Below are 18,207 nucleotides of genomic sequence, written 5' to 3'. Positions count from 1 at the left end.
GTGAGGAGAATGATTACAGCCGAATGATGGGCTCGGAGAACTGATAATTGGGGTAAGAAATAATAAAAAAAAAAAGTCGTAGAAATGTGTGATGTCATGGGAAATAACTTACTTAGACTGGGAGCTCTTGCACAGTGTTTAGCGAGGGGAAGATGACAGCAGTGTATCTGTATTACACTCTGTTCCACTGCAGTGTGTATGTCTGTATGTGTGTGTGTGTGTGTGAAGAACAGAAGCTACACTTAATGACCGAGTGTGGAATAAACCACCCGCACAAACTTGTGATTTCAGACTGACCGTACTATAGAAAGATCAACATATAATGTATGTTTCTTTGTACATGTCTTTATTGTATTTAATTTAATGCAGATAAAGGGAACACATAAACATAACAGTATTAATTCCTTAATTCATTCATTTATTAATTCATTCATCTACTCACTCATTCATTTTTTGTCACTTCTTTCTGATTAGTGGCAATGTTGGTCCAGAGCTTATTGGGAATCACCGTGCAGTAACACTCCCCCAAATAAGTACCAAACCCAGGACCCTGAGACCCTGGAACTGTGCTGCAGTGACATGACCTTATATTTATACCTTACATTAGGTATACATTTTTATAATCCAAAAAACAAATCAGCCTATCCTGCTGTTAATTTAATCCTGTAAACATACACATGAGCACTCATTCTCACCGACTCACGAGAATGGTCTGTTAGCGGAAACTCTGAATGGCCAATTTGGCCTGGAGAGAAAGGTCAACACAGGTCAATATATCATAATTGTGGGAAGATGAAGACCTCAGAACAGTTTAATTATCATCAGCCTGTGGTCTAAAGCCATGGTGTGGAGCCTGAACTCTGATTGGACAAGGTGAAGTCCGCTGCACTCTGTTGATTCCACTAATCACAGGTTGCTCATTCTCATTAATATTACTTTAAACTAACTATAAAGAGTGAACCTTTGGAATCTGAATGTGGTTCCTGATTCTTAGGGATGTATGTGTTCATAAAGTAAACCCACTTGCTGTGAGGATTTGATGGAGAATACAGTCACAGTGCTTCACAGCTCAATACCATGGTGAAGCATGGTGGGTTTGCATGTCCCTTTCGGCGGTCAGTGATTATTATATTCTCATATTTTGGGCTAAATTCAACAATGTGAAGTGTTCTCCGCAAACATTAGAAATCTAATCCAGCTTTAATCCACCACTGGATAGTGTATTACATATAATCTTATGATGATGAAGTGAGAGCAGTAAACTCTCAGGACTTTCTTGACAAGGCGAGCGTAAAGCAATTTATTAATAAGCAGGCGACAAATCATAGTTGAATAAGAATAAATAAACATGGCAGTGTATATTTTCCCATCACATCTATTTGCCTCCCTTTAATCAAATTATAGCTATTACCCCTGGGGATGGAAGGAGGATGGAAAGAGAGCAGAGACTCTTTTTCCTACATTGTTGTTGGCTATGTTGGTAATTCCCCGCCACCAGCGCTAATTGAACGGGGATCAGGGCGCTATGGTTTTCAAATGCTTTTCTATGCTTTTCATAACATGTTACAGACGAGCAGTAAATTTGAACAGACACAATTAAAATGTAATTTCTGCTGAGGCCGTGGGGTAAAGTGGATAGCGCGCCCGGCAGTGATCGGGGTTAATAAGGTTTGATAGTCTTTGCAAACAGCCTGGCTGGAGTCTCATATAGGCCTATTATGTAGGAGATATCTCATCTGTTTCTGCCGTTTTTGCCCGCTTTCCAGTGTGAAATGAGCTTCTATTGTGTCTTACCACTGTAGAGTTACACCTTAAAACCCTTACAACTCATTTACCAAAAGTACAAAAGATAGCCATTTAAATTTTTTTAAACACAATTTTTCAGAAAACGAGAATATTAATTAGGAGATTGTTCCCATTTAGCTCCAGAGCTCCAGAGAGTGTCAATACTCTTCATGGAAGTCTTAACCTTGGATTCTTGTCTCAGTTTTGACCCTATCTTCCAGGGATATCTGGTTTGAATCCTTGTGTTGCTTCAGTCAGTTGAGGTTGGGAGTCCCAAGTGAGTAAAACTGGCTTTGCTCATAGAGTGGGTCAAATATCACCATAGCGTCTATCAGCTGATGATAAAGACCTGGACAGTGGATGCTCTTCTGAGTTCTATGATTATTTTATGGCACTTTATAGTTTACTTTGATTGTTCTCTAGACAATGGTTTGAAAGTACTTGACCACACCAATGTTCTTGTGGCTCAGTGCCATTATGTCGTCATTGTCCAAAGTCCCAACATCTAGTCTATAGCTTTTACAAAAGAACACAGAATATAATCACAATGAACACCCCATATTCAAGAAGAAATGTTGGTTGAGTATGTGTCCAGAATCTTCTAAGCACTGTTCCTAGGTTAGAATTAGGTTGTGGGTTGGTGTCACCTCAGTATCATATTTGCTAAACCCCTGCTAATGTAATGGCTGCGCTGTCAACACAATATAGATGAAGGGTCAGAAAAAACATTATGCAAAGTAGGCGTTCAATGACATCACTGTTTAAATATGAAGCCTGTTCTTCCACAAGGTCATTTGGTCCCTATGTGTGTGCGTGTGTGTGTGTGTGTGTGTGTGTTTGTGATGTGTATGAAACTTGTGCTTTAACAGGTGCAGCGCACACACACAATGACCTCAATGGCTCCTGTCTTAATAGGCCTGCTACATCACACGCACTATTACCACATGCAATCTAATTTGCCGTCTCCTGGGAGGTGCTACATGATTTAATAAAAGCAAATGTGGCAGCTCAGTCAGGTGGAGAGTGGCAGCAGCACATTGCACATGTACACACATCTGCAGTGGCGTGGACACCCCTGATCCAGTGCCATGATTTGTGGAATTTCTATTGAATTTCAATTTAAAATATGAAAAATGAATAGGAAAATCTTAGAAACTCCTTAGACTGAACTTTGGAGGTGTGCAAAATACCTTTGAGAAACAGAAAGGCTACTGAAGTGGGAGGGCGTTTGTGAGACCAAAGTGTGACAAAGACAGAAATGCTAGACGTTATATGAACATTACATGAGATATGATTTCTGATCAACTGAGACTAACAGCACCATCAAGTCAGCATCAGTACAGCTTTGACAATGATCCACCACCCAAACAAAACCTGCTCTGTGGTGGTCCTGACCATAGAAGGTCAAGACATTTTCACCAAAATAGGTTGAACAATAGGCGGCTAACAAAGTATGCAATGCAACACAAAGGCTAAAGTCTGTAATATTAGAACTCCAAAGTGCACCTGAATGGTCAATTGAGCTGAAAACATGGACAATGAAAGAAAAAACAATGTGGTCATTTAAATTCAATATAATTCAGGTTACACATTAACTGGACATTCACTGTCCAGTTAAAACATGTATCGCACAAAATAGCAACTTTACAGGAGAAGGGAAAAAAACCCTTCTTAACATTCTAGTAATTTTAGAGCATTTCTATTGGTTCATTCTTCATGAAATATTCACACAGTGTGAAGGACAGCTGCTGTGTTCAAGTAATGCAATATATTAATTGTTTTTAAGTGGACAGCGACAATATGTGTCAAACATCTTACTATTTACCAACGAGGATTTTAACAGCTTTCGTAAGTCGCCATTTTCTTTTTTAATAGTTTTGTTTGGACAACACCAATGTTAGTTCCCATTTTTAGGCTGGGATTTCATGGGAGTATCATCCCAAGTCTTCTTGTGCCAAATGTAACATCCTATACTTTCAACTATATTAGTCAAAATATGAGAACCGATATATTCCGAATATAAATCCCACATCCTGATAGTGTAGAACCACAAACCTATGTGCATGAGAGTCTTCACTGCTGTGTATGTGTATGTTACCTGATTGGAATGCTGAACACACGCTCAAGAGACAAAAGCTCTCATCTCCCCTGCCCTCCCTTCTCTCCCCAGGCACTTATTGCATTTAACGTTGAATAAGAATTCAAATAACGTCCCAATAAACCGCCATCTGCGCTGCCTTCGCCACCTTTTCATTCCCCTACGAATAAACGACAGAGTGACGCAATAAGGACAAACTGCCAGAGCGCCACAGATCAGGTCAGCTGTGATCTGTGACCAATTAGCACACATGCAATCACTGCATCAGCTAGCTGCCTTTTTATTAAAGCTATTTGTTACTTCACCCTTCAGTCTGTGTGTGTGTGTGTATGTGTAGTGTGTGTGTGTCATTGAAGACAATAGGAACTCTAAGTATCCAAAAATTAGATATATGATATTGTATACATCATGTACAATCGATGGGTAAGACTAAGTTGATTGATGTCCTTAATCTCTTTGCATTATCATTGCAGTAGGTATGCTCTGTTGCCTCCATTCCACCTTAAATAATGCAACAGTTACATTCTAGCACCTCCTATTATGCCGATAAATATCATTGCTGCACAGTTGGACATCTTCATTTCTTCTGGAAAGCTGTGCACTAGAGATTGCAACATTGCTGTTAGGATTTGATTGCATTTTGCCAAAATAATACATTAGTGACTGATGCCTAATGACTCAAACCTGACACAATTATCTGTGTTACATTTGCAAACAGAGCTCAGTTTTTCTGTGTCAGTCAGTAGAGAAGAGCTTGGGTGGTGCCCAAAATAGTACCATGTGCCCTACATAGGGCACATCACACATTTAAAAAAAAAACTAATAATACACTTAGACAGTAATTAGACACTAATTTGACAGGGAAACCTAGAGCTTACAGCTGACTACAATCATGTCTGACATACAACATGCTATTTGAGTAAATAAATTGTTAAAAATAAACTATTTTATGACCCACACTGTGCCCTACGGAGTGGGTACGGATTCAGACTTGGCTTCACTGTGGCGTAGAGACATCACTCAAATTTCACTCACATTTTCAGACAAGGATAACTACTTTATTACTTTTTAAGCCCAATCAGAGGAATAATTCAAGCAGACAGTCATGATAGGTCATTATCCAAGAAGAATCTGTAACACTCTCAGAGTGCGAGCGCCGTAGGATCAGATTAGTTCCCCTGTAAACAGGGTGAAAATACATGAGACAAAGAGATTTTAGATGGTGTCTTAGATGTTAAAACAAAACATGAGTGAAATAACAAGATTTCTGAAGCTTGTGTATAATCCGTGTATGTATAACTCTTTAGATCCTTTGAGAAAAATGCTAATATGGCTAACAGAGTATGAGGGTTTATTTCTCCTCCTTATGCAATATTGTGGGGTCCTTTACCCCCTTGGCACAAAGAGGTGATCGGCTTCTGTGCTTCTGAGTGTTGTGAGATTCTCTACAGTGCAGAGGAGCTGGGTATGAGATAAATCTTTCCAATATTTACATATTTACAAGTCCTTGGGTCCTTGGGTCTGGTGAATATGAGCTCATATTCAGCTGTTTTACAGCATCCCATACTATTAATAAAATCCTTACTATGGACTTGATATAAAGTATGGAGAGCACCCGAATGCCTCTGCAATGTGTGCTACTAAGAGCAGCAGAAAGCACTTGATGGAAGGAATGTTTACAAAGTTCTTGGTCATAGTTTACTGTAAATAGATACAATGCCTAAGTATTCTCCAGGTGGTGTCACTGCTACTCTTTCTGCTTGTACAGGAGTAAACCTGCCACAGCTGACGTTGAAGATCACTGTTATATGTTCGTCCCGGTCAATTACAGTTGATCACTGAGGACATGTTGTCACTAGATGTTGTGTGGCGAATGTTTCTGATTGAAGGAGAGGGACTCAGGTTATTAAGAGGGCTCATCTCAAGGGCTTCAAGGCCTTTCAAGTGTCTGTTTGCCTTTCTTCTGCCCTCGGTGCATCTCAAGGATGCCAGCGTTTCGCTAACGTTCCATTACAGAAATGTCAGCAGCGACGCCAACCAAGATCTAAACAATGGCATTTGAATAAACGCCGTCCACTCTGCCTAAGGCCGTTTGGGACGTGATTTGATAAATATTGCTGTTATGTCTCAGGAATAACCAATATCACAGTGTTTGTCCTTTGATGAGATGAATTTATTCCGCTCTGTATTCTTTGTAGTTTTTTTCCGTTTTTCTTCTGGACATGTATTTTTTTTTTTTTTTTTTTTTTGCTGAGGAAATTGAAGGGAGGAGGGGGTTGCGTGAGGGTTGCTAAAAGATTAAAAATGTTCCACTTGTGACAGGTAGGACTATGAATCATGCGGCATATTTTCTTTGAAAGAATGGAATCATGTATTTATAGAAGCAATTCTCAGCACCTGCCGCGCCGCAGAGGATCTTATTTGCAATTCGGTGGCGGCCTCGCGTTTGTTTTGGATTGCCTCTATAAAGAGTGTGTTTACTCCGGATTTTTGATGTGACTTAAATAGGTGAACAGGGTCTCTCCGAGGTTGCCATGGGTACGTCATGGAACTGGGACTGCTTGTGTGATGCTCTGGAAAAAAACAAAAATATAAACATATAAAACAAACAGGTCACAAATAATATGCAAGCTTAAACTCCTACACATTCCTCTGCCTTCACACTATGGAACCAGCTGGTAAAGTATCTAATAAGGGTTCTCTCTTACAAGAACCACTTTCAGTGGATGGTTCTTGACTAAAGCCTTCCTGTAAATGAGACCTGTGAGTGTGCTGAGTGTTTCTCATTAGCATAGAACCTTTTTATTTTGTTGTAGGAACACATTTCCTGCAGCTATATTTACAGGGATCTTTGTGTGATGCCATAGAAAGCAGAATTTTGCAGCCGTTAAGCACCTTTTGAAGGATTATTCTTTAAAGAGACCATCTTGTATATGAGATGTGACACTGTTAAGAAAATTGCAAAACAGAAGAGGTGTAGGAATTCAAAGGAATGCAATGAATTTAAGAGAAGTTCACATTGTTTTGCCTAAACCTTTATACAAACCAAGATGTTTCTCATGATTGCTGTCTATGGAAAGGTTCTTACAGTTTGTACTGGATGTGCATGTGTTTTAGATCACTGAGGAGTGTGTTGACTCTGAAGTTTTGATGTAAAAATTGGGCAAACCGTGTTGCCAGCATTGATGTTGCCTTGGGAATGTCATGGAAAAATAGGCTGTCTGTGTGAGCATATATATATATAAAAATCTCCTCGTCATACTATGGAATCTACTGTCTATTGTATGGAACAATATCATAGCATACCCATAAATTATTGGTTGCCCTAGCATAAATATTTGGCATGGACAGTCATTTACTTAAGCCTGTAGATGAGACTGTAGATGAAAGCAGGGTTATAGCTAGTGTTGAAATTAGTGTTAGGGTTAGTGTGATGGCTAGTTTTGAGTTTGGGTTTAGGTGGCGGGTTAGGCTGAGGGTCAGATGCAGACTATGGGTTGCATTTAGCAGTACTATATCAGCATGTGAATTTCACCAACATTCTTAAAAGATAATGTGCCAGGATAAGATTCTGCGCAATTCCATTGAAGTTCCAATTTTGGTTCAATACAGGACCTTTCAGTGGATGGTACTTTAGAGAACCATTTACACAAATCATCCTCTAAGGGACAATCAATAAATGGCCAGCGAATGTGAAGACCATTTAAGAAGATTGAAGACAATCCACATAACTGACTATTATTTCAGAAACACTAAAATGCTGTTACAAAGGGTTTCTCAAGCTATGCCAAAGAAGAACCAGTTCAGGATCCCTGAAAAACCTTTCAGGTGAAATTCCATTAGGAAGCATTCTACTGTGTGCTCTGTAAATGCTTAATAATTTGTGTTGTTGCTGTGCAGCATTCCTTCTGCTCCATTAGAGAATTGTTTGCATAAACACAATATTTAAGGGAATGCATCACTGGCCACATTATTGGAAACACTTTTGTGGAAGGTCCACTTTGTTGGTGTACAGTTAGAGACCGTAGCCCATCTGTTGTCATGCGCAATTTGCATGGCAGCAGATGGGCCATAGTTGCTAACAGTACACTAGTGAATGGTACATAACACAACATATGCCCATCAAGAAATATGTGTTTTATAGCATGGTTAAGCAAATGTTTGACATCTGAATGGAAATGATAAGAGAAACTGACTGTGTTTTGTGGGAAAAAAGAAGAAACAAAGAAAACACAGTTTCTATAGTTTTTTTTTTATTATTATTTTTGTAATAACTCTGTAGTTACAAATTAATAAAATAAGTAAGTACTTACTTGTGTTAGGTATGGATTATATATATATATATATATATATATATATATATATATATATATATATATATATATATATATATATATGGCTTTAATGAATACAAATGCATATTACATTTGGTTTATACACATGTAATTACATGTAATCTCTATAACCATGTGTTTTCTGTAATGTAATACAAGTGTAGTAGGCTGAGTGTAATTACATTTATACTACATTCTACTTGTAGCTTCATTTTCAATTTCATGTAAGTTTTCCGACTAATCAACCAGAACCAATGATTTCCTCACTACATAGTATTACAATTATTACAATTATTACATAGTAATTGCAAACATTATTAATGTCTAAGTACATAGTTATTGACATCATGTAGGAAGTCTCTTCTGGCTTGAAAAAAAAAAAAGTTACTTGTTGACTGAAGTTGAACACACTCTCAGGAGTTATCTCCCCTGTGTCCTTGGCTGTGGGATCTGTGCAGACCTGGAACCCAGCCTTGACCCCAGCCCTCGAGGGCCCCACAGTCTCTCTTTTGTTCAAACGCCGACTTCAAGAACATGTTGCAGGCAGGTATGGCATTGATCTCTTCATCAGCTTTGAAGGACGGGCCAGTGATCTCGCATTCTGACGGCACAGAGGAAGGACCTGACAACACGCCGTCCATCAAGTCCTCTCTGCAGGGTGAGCGCAGTCCTGCGCTTTAAAGCAGTTGACTTTGCGGCACAGTCTGCATCATGAGCCCATGTACAGAACCACAGTGCGGTCATTTGACTTCTTATCACGATACCTTACACATAGGCAATAAAGTTCAGGGGATCAGTCTGACTTTGGTGCGCTTGGGGTATGTGAGGTCATCCTAGTCTAAGAGGTTATACAACCTCAGGGCTTTGGTCTTCAAAGAATTTTAGGTTCTGTTTGAAACCAAGCTTGGGTGAGTTGTACATACCTTGCTTTACCAGATGGATTATGTTCTCAACAAGTCTGGTGTTCCTGGGAGTGTGATGACTGTACACTGGTTTATGAAATGACCCTCAGATCCACACAGGAAGTCAAGCCTTCCGTGTTTCCCAAGTTATCCCAATGGCAACCTTGAAGCTTTAGAATTGACCTCATTTTAAACTTCTCCCTCCAATTAAGTTGAAGATTCTCTGGAACAAAGCAGCTCTTTGTCCCAGGGTTGAGCGGTGTGTTTCCTGATGGAAGACAGAAGGGGTCCAGACCATCGCTCCACCCCATAGACTGCAGTGAGAGGCGAGGAGAACAGGGGCTCTAAATCAAGCCCACTTCCTTCTCGCTCCCACTCTTCATTTGCAGACAGGGACTAATTCAGTGCGTCTCTCTGGGACTCCCCTTATTTCTCTTTGCATTTCTCTCTGTCCAGGGGAGAAAGACAAGGGCCTGAATGGTTTAAATGTTTAGCCGGAGAGGCAGTCATAAATTGCAACCTGCTGTTCTGAGCACAGGGATGGAACGCTTCTGCAATGTAAAGCAGTGGCATTGAGATTAACCTGTCTAGTCATGGGAAGTCTCTCTCTCTCTCTCTCTCTCTCTCTCTCTCTCTCTCTCTCTTTCTCTCTGTGTGTGTGTGTGTGTTTGTGTGTGGTGTGTGTATTCACTGCAATAAAGGTGTTAAATCCAAAGACTTAATTATTCCAAGGGGATTAATAAAGCACTACTTCATCATTTCACTTAATACAAATAAATAATAACACAAGTGTTTAGAACGTAAACAACAAGTTGTTGACGAATGTCTCAGCGTGTAAAATATAGACATGATTTTTCTTGCCAGCACAATGTTTTAACAGTGAAGCCATGACTTTTTCACCTGGCCTGACTGTGTACTCTCTGTTCAAATCACCAGCCAAGGCTTGGGAAATGAGGATGACAGTATTTATGAGCTCCTAATACAGCAGTGCTGCCCTGGGGCCTTTGAGTCACGCTCACCTGAAGGCTGCCCGCCACTTAGTAACCAGAATGCCGGAGGGTCTTAAGGGTTTAGCAGCAAATCAGCCCACTGTGCTCTTCTCTCCAGCCTCTCTAGCCCTGTCGCCTATTACACATGATGAGGATGTCATAAAGCTGACGACTCAATTGCACACATCGGGACAGGGAGTTTTCTCCAGGCCAGGAGCTGGTTTGACCCTCCTTGGCACTTGAGGATGTTTTGCTGTAAATAACTGCTGGAATTTTAGAGTGAATTACAGTGCTATTTAAAGTAATATATTTGCCATGTTATGTTTACATGTTTATGTGGTTATGTCCAAGAAATTATTAGGTATAAAAAAAAAAAAAAAACAGTGCCACTCCTACAAGAAGACAGCTTATAATTTGTAGTAGTTTTGTGATCATTTATTGAGCTACCCTCCATGTAACTGAAGAGGAATTACAGAAACAGTGCTGTAAACTGTTGCGGGGGAATGTTTGCCTTCTGGTTAGGATTAATGAAACACCAAGTAAGATTTGCTACTTTTGCTCCTGGGCTCCCTCTGCAGTTGAAGAGTGTAATTCATTTTTACAGCACCGTCCTCAAATCAAGGTTGGAGAGGAGTTACAAAGTGCAGTTTCTGTGGTGCAGATATGTAGAGTACAATACACCAAATCCCTAATCCACCAGAACAACACAGTCGTCCTTTATTTGGGGACATATGTTAAGACTACCAGCTGAAATAAAAATGCACAGTGAGCTTACTTAATTACACTCTTTCCTTCTCTGGTAATGGTACGAGAGTTTTTATTTTTATCCAGCTGTAAAGAATCCAACAAGAGGACAGAGAAGTCCTGCAGTCCTTCTCACACCCCCAGTTGCTTATCCTCCCTCTTCTCAAGGGCCATACTGCTCTGAAAAGGCTCCTTATCGATGGCGCGTCTATAAAACACGACCACATGCAGGAGCTTTTTAGCGTAAGAAGATACGGCCAGCCGCTAACAGAGGACCCCCTCTTGAAAGGCCGCAGAGCTACAGATAAGACACTCCATTACCAGACTATTATCAGGCACTCGGTAGCTGCTGTGTAGAGGGTCCGTCTGAAAGGACTGAGATTGGACACTAAACCAAGGACATGTATTATCTCACCGTCTACTGCTAAGGAAGCAATGCCGTCTCATTAATGAGGAAGGACAAATATCTCATTAGTTTATGACATTCCATGAACATGGCTGGGTCTATTTCTGTCCGGTAAATGCCTTCTTGGTGGTCCTTGGCTTGACCCAAGAGCAAGGCTCCTGAAAGAGTACAGTATCCCAGTTCCTAGCTCTAGATGGTAGAGTTTTCAGGAAGCTTTATTTTAGATTAAACTTTCTCACTCTGGTGTGACATCTGGTTTTGTGAGGGTGGCTGCCAGTAATTTTCTGATGTTGCTGATATAAAAAATAAAATTATAGTTACAAACGTATCATGGAAATGCAGTTGCAACAGCTGTGAGATTACAATCAGAACAGTAGTGTGGCAAGAAATAAAACTGCAGCTGGACCTGAATAAACCCATCTCCACATCATTTAAACCCACAGGCATAAAGGTATAAGTGGGTGTTCAATTGCTTTGGTTGATTGTGGGAGACAGGTTGGCTTTCACTTTGTGAACTTTGATGAACTTTGTGTGTTCACAAAAACAAACTGAGGCCATGTTTTTTGTGTCTTACACTGCCCTCGCATCCCTTGTGCTCCAGCTTTGAGTCCGACTGGTGGCTATTTGCCTGGAACAACAACAACAACAACAACAAAAATTGTATATGGTTGTATTGGTCCTGGCCACTACGCTACGAGTCAGAAATGTCTGAGAATAATGTCAAAATATTTCAAGAAATAAAGTAAGAATATTTTGAGAATAAAATCAGAATGTTCAGAGAAAAAAAAATCTAAATATTTAGGTTGTAGATTTTTCAGCATTGAAAAATGTGAAATGTAGTCTGTGTTTTCCATTGGAGTCTTGAGCACTCTTTTCAAAAAATACAGCTTATCAAACCCATTGGTGCTTGTGTGTGTGTGTGTGTGTGTGTGTTTTGGGTGTCATATAGATGCTAAGTGCATGTTTCTAATATATTTTAGACTATGGTGACTTTTTTAAAAGGTTGTCATAACTGAAAAATAGTTGGGAAATGCTGGAAGATGCTGAAACATCGCTTTGAGACGTTTATTGCATTCAGCTACAAAAGCAGCTCGCTCAGATGTTGATGTTGCATGATGAATTCTGGTTCCAACTCATCCTATAGGAATTGAATGAAGCTCATCACTCCAGAGACCCCGCATAGGCCTGTAAGCTCACGTTCACCTTGATTACTTGATGTGGAGTGGTTGTCCAGACCCAGAGCTTAAGTACCTGACTTCACAAATGCCATCAGATCCTCACTGCAATATTCCCGTACCAACTCTGAAGTATTCCCTGAAGAGATGTAGTTACTACCATAAAGAAAAACTGCCTACATTACGTAGCCCACAGCAAACTGACTGGGTGGTCTTGTTTTACAGCTTGTGGGTTGGTGGGCTGCAGATCCTGACGTGAATGTGATAATGTATTTATTCAAACATGGCCTCTTCAAGTGAATATCTTAGACACACCTTAGGGGCACTGTGAATGTATCTGATAGCTCAGGACTACCACAAAGGAAAACCGTGCTTGTGTTGGATGAAGAAAGCCACGTGTTGCGTAAGGAATCCTAATGGCAATGCAATTTGTGTCAATATCCCAAAAAAAACATCCCCAAGACAGAAACTCTTTTGAATTGTATTGAGCTTCGCCTGCTTTTGCACAGATCCCTTGGAACCGTTTGATAATGATTATGAAAATTGGCCTAATTATGTCAAATTGTAGTCTGTTCTGGAAGAATCCTCTCAAAGCAGCGAGAATCGCTTAAGGCTACAGCGGCACGTCCACTGTGGACACAAGCTGTTGCTCTATGCTGCAGTTTGGGAGGTGATCCATGTGGATAGAAGCAAGGGTGGAACTGATTGTTTGTTATTAAGGAGGACAGAATGAAAGTAAATCATATGTTTAGCATTATCTCCCCATCTATATATGCTTACCTCTACAAGACTAAAAACTCTGTAAAATGATAATGTATCAAAATAGACTTCTACTTGGCCTTCTGTTGCACTCTGGTGGTCATGAAACAGTGATTTTATTAGGTCAGGTTTAGCTACATCATTTTTATTATCTCACTCTGATGGACATTGGCAGCTACTGCATTTAATTCTTCATGATGTTGGCTTCAACTGTAACACTGCCAAAAATGGGGAGCTGTACAGCGTTTGTTACAAGTTAGACATTAATTCTGATGCCTAGCCATGAAATATAACCCTTAGCCTGACCCTGCCCTTAAACATAACCCTAATCCTAACCCTAACCCTAATAAAAACCACAGCCTTAACCCTAACACCTGCCCCAAACCTTTACATCTACCCCAGCCAAATGTCGCTGTGCCACACTAAAATCAGAGCTGTAAAAATTCAATATAATCCAGGATCCAGCAGAAATATAAAACATGCCATGCACAATCTCTACAGGCACTACATATCCCATAATGCCCCAACACCTTTTCAAATGCTAAAGTGGCTGATGCTTTCTGTCAGAGAAATACTGGCTCATTTGCACTGGCTCAATTTATTTTAGCTCATAAAAAAATTGCTGATAACACTCTCTCAAAAACGTACTGCTTCAGTTTTAATTTCTTCAAGAATGTATCAAATTTAATGAAATTTATGATTTAATTTTTTCTTTGTTTTTACATTAATCCATTTTACAGGTGTTTGGATGCACAGTTGTGCCCCTAAGACTGATTGGAAAATATTTTGTATGTGCCCCTGTACAACATGCAGTTGTATAAGAATTGCCCCTGATCAATATGTACCCCTAATCTTTCAAAGCTACCAAACTTCTGTATGTTTCTGAACTACTGTCAATAAGCTTGGGGGAGAACATTAACTGCCCCAGAGCATGGGGCACTACTTGAATGGATTAAATGTGGTTCATTTGTTTGTCCTGTTGAAGTCTGGTCCTTTCTTTCACTCTGTTTAACAGGAGTGGGCACACATTCCCTCGTGACCCACCCTTCACAATATTAACCTGAAAAAGACATGTCAGAAAAGGTGCCCCTAACTCTGTCTCAGTGTTTTAAATCCCTTATAAACCTCTTGCCTGTAATACATTTAACACATGTCCTCCAGGTGTGTATGTGTTGGATTCCTGTCATTTACTGCAGGTTTGCGGGGTGTGGATGATCTGTGCCCCCTCGCCGGCCATCATTTCCTGCCTTCTGACATGGAGCTGGGACTATTAATATGTAAAGATAGAGCTGGTGTTGAAGATCTTATTATTATTCCATGCCGGGGCCCGTAGAGGCTCGTTGGAAGTGGTTGGGGGGAAAGGAGTCGAGATCAGGGCAAGGCAGCGGCGTGCTGAGCAGATGGGATCGAGGGGGTTGGTGGTTGGTGGAGAGGGGAAGGAATAAGCCATCAACTTTTCACTGCTGCTTTCAGCACCTTCATCTACAGTATGTACACCCTCCACCCCCCACCCTCATCCACTTCCCACCACGCTCTTTTACCTCCTACCCACTCACTGCACTTCAGACAGTAAATATATACTTAGCCCCCCTCTGTAGCCGTGTGGGGGACCACTCCGATAGTTTCCCCTACATGATTCAAGAGGGAGAAAAAGAAGGAAAGAAGGAATGAAGGAAGGGAGCTCACTTTCTCAAGACCTTTCAGAAAGATGTGGTTGGAAAGGCCCAGGAAGCTTTAATTGGAGTTTGCGCTTGTTGTCATTTGGGTGACAGCGAGGTGGCGTATTATTTCCCAGACGTTCGTTTAAGGAGAAGTCAGGGGAAGTTCAGGTGGTTGAGAGAAAGTTTACTTCACTTATTCTGGACTACATTATGCAGAGTCAAGGTATGTAAGGACACCTGTCTTTTTTTTTTAATCTGAAGAAAGTCCTTCTTAGTTTTCACTGTAACTTTTCAATCAGAAAAAAAGTCTACAAAGGATTTATTAGCATATACATCTCAACCTTGAGAATACTTAACTTCAACACTTAGTTACACTTCAACATTTTCAAACACTCTACAGAATCCAGGGAGGTGCATGCAGGGCATGGTAAGTATGAAAATACACCCTGCTCCCAAACTGTAGACGTTGGAGGCATGAACATGAGTGAAGGTCTGAATGTATCCCACCAATTGATCATCTTTCAGGGGGCACTGGTCCTTCTCAGGGCGACACACACTCATGCACTCCCTCACACCCTCACACTTATAAACACTGTGTTTTTGGAGCATGGGAGGAAACTGGAGCACCAGGAAACCCATGCAAACACAGGGAGAACATACCAAACTCCTCACAGACCGTCACCCAGAGTGGGACTCCTTAGGCACGGGACTGTACAACAGTTGAACTTTCTTCTCTGATAAGATTAAACATTATCCAATCCCAATTTAAGACTGTGGTGCAACAGTTAGTGTCCCCATAGTCCCAGGGTCTTAGGGTCCAGAACTCAAGTCTCACTTCGGGTCACTCTCTTTGAGCAGTTTAGTGCTTTCTCCCTGTCTCAGAAGGGGTTTCCTCCAGGTGCTCTATAGTTTCCTCCCACAGTCTAACAACATATTTCTTGATGGACTGGCTGTAACTGGGTGAGTGTGTGATATTGTCCACAGCTGTGAGAGTGACGGGGTGAGTGTGTGATGCCCTGTGATGGACCCGTGTCTAGGATGTGTCCCCACTTTGCTCCAAATGATTCACCTCAGAATTGATGGTGGATGAAGCATTTACTGAATATAAATTAATAGGCAAATCTGTGAATGACTGTTTAGATATTAATAAAGGAATTATTATTATTTTTTTAATTTACTGTAAAATTTCTAATGACTCATGTACTCTTTTAAAATTATTATAATCTCTAGTGTGGTAAAATACACTTTTCCATACTTTTATTCCCATGGGGAGTATTCCAGTCTGTGTTAGAATAATTAATGACACATGCCCTCGTTCGCCATGTCCCATTGTTCTCCTGAAATGACTGATGCTTAATTTTTTTATTTTTTATTTTTTTTTGGGAGAGGGAGTGATGGGCTCTTAAAACCTTTCAATCAAGCGTGAAAATGAGGCAGGAAATTGTGTCCATACTGCCGCCGCCTTAATGTGCCCAATGAGGGAAGGAATAATGGTGGCAGTGCTCGTGTGAGGTTTACTGTCGTCCAGAGAACTAGCAGATGGAGGATTGGCTTCCAGACGAATGGGGGCTTACCTTAAAACCTGCGGGTCAGTGCAGTTATGTTCCCCAAGGCGCCCATCGCACCTTCCCACAGAGCTGTTCTAGCTGTAATTACACGCGAGAACAGAGGGATTATGGGAAGAGAGGCCCATAGCTTTGGTTATCCACTTGCTGTTTGTTTAAAATGGTGGGTTGGTGTGGCATCAGGCCAAGAGTGTAACTTTGGGTTGAAAACTGGTGAGATTGAACCAGACATTCAGTGGGGGTCAAGGGGCATGCACCTCATGGAGACAAAATGGTAAAGTCTGACCAGGTAATCTGGACTATGTAGTCTAATGGGTGTCTCATGGGGCTGTACACCTAGCTCCAGACAGCACTAATAGCCTGTATACAAACCCAGAATTACTTATTTGGAAGGCCACATAGTTTTGCTTTCATTAGTTTGGCTAATTTGATTTTTATTTCTATTGTTTTTATCATGAAAATGTATAGATGTTATAAAAATGATGAAGAATTCTAGTCTATATTATTTTGCGAGATTCAGTCTTGGTGAAGCTTTCGTAAAAGTGGTTGTAACTAAATGGAACTTGAGCCTCCACCCTCTTTAAACTTCCTCAGAAAGGTGTGATTTGTAGATCACTGATAGACCATTTCACAGAGGGAAAATTTCCTCGATGTGGGAATGTTTCTGACAGGATAGCATATAGCCTTTGGCAAATAATTAAAGCCTTTAACGGAGGAAAATAACACCCATCTTCGTCTTGTCATACATTAGTCTGATGTGAATCATTAGCTCAATTAACCTTTCATGTATTTCGAGAGTAAATTATGCCAGTGCGGCCCTGATCAGTTAACGTCCTCGCTAATACACACCGATATACCCCGCAAATCATAGAACACCGGAGGTGATGTTCATTTTAACAATAGCGCTATGGCTATTTAAACCTGCCATCTGCTTGAGTGATTATGACTGAACAGGGTTGTACTACTGTTCTTTAACTGGGGATAAAAGTATTGTGAAAATATCTTTGAGAAAATGTTAGATATATTGGAATACGTTGGATTTTGGGTGGTATAACCACTTTCCAAATCTGGATTAATAACCACTAACATTAAAGATGTTTGCATTTATTACTTCAGCTTCTGTAATGGCTTCTGTAATCTTCATCAGGATTGTGTTGGAACAAAAGCCTACGTAAATGAAATTCACTTGCAGGCAATTTCAAGTCCTCATTGACAGTGTCCAAGGCTGTGATTGAACCTACAGCTGTACTCTTGATGCTGTGCTCGACAGGAATAACTATCAAACACTTGGATTTGTGGATCAAATCTAATCATCCAGCTGCTGACCTCACTCTTGCTCTTGCGACTGGATGCAACAGTCAAAGCTTCAAAAGACAAACATTCCTAAAGAGGTTGTCTGTGTCAGTTAAGGAGCAAATGGATAACCAGGTGGCTATAACGCTCTGGCCACATGTGTTGGTCAGTTCGTATAGAACCAAGCCATTACGATTTAGCAATACCTCTTCATTTCACTCTGTGTTACTTCCTACTCTGTGTGATTAGAGTGCAGGGGCCTGTGTTTAACCCTGAGGTCAGAAACATAGCTGCTGTCCTGCCAGGCAGTGCCTGGGTCAGTGGGAGTTCAAAGGCAGGTCACAGCCGTGGGGGTGAGGACACAGGTGGGGTCATGTTTCCTCAGGACAAGTTATTGAGTGACACTAACAGCATCCAGCAGCTTACTCAACACCTTGCTTTTGACAGAGGTCTTCAGGCGAGAGATCAGGCATTCAGGAAGATGGTCACAGTCTCA

This window comes from Hoplias malabaricus, chromosome 7, assembly GCF_029633855.1.
Source record: "Hoplias malabaricus isolate fHopMal1 chromosome 7, fHopMal1.hap1, whole genome shotgun sequence".
Classification (NCBI taxonomy): Eukaryota; Metazoa; Chordata; class Actinopteri; order Characiformes; family Erythrinidae; genus Hoplias; species Hoplias malabaricus.
The sequence above is the reverse complement of the archived record's forward strand: the minus strand, read 5'-3'. Positions refer to the sequence as shown.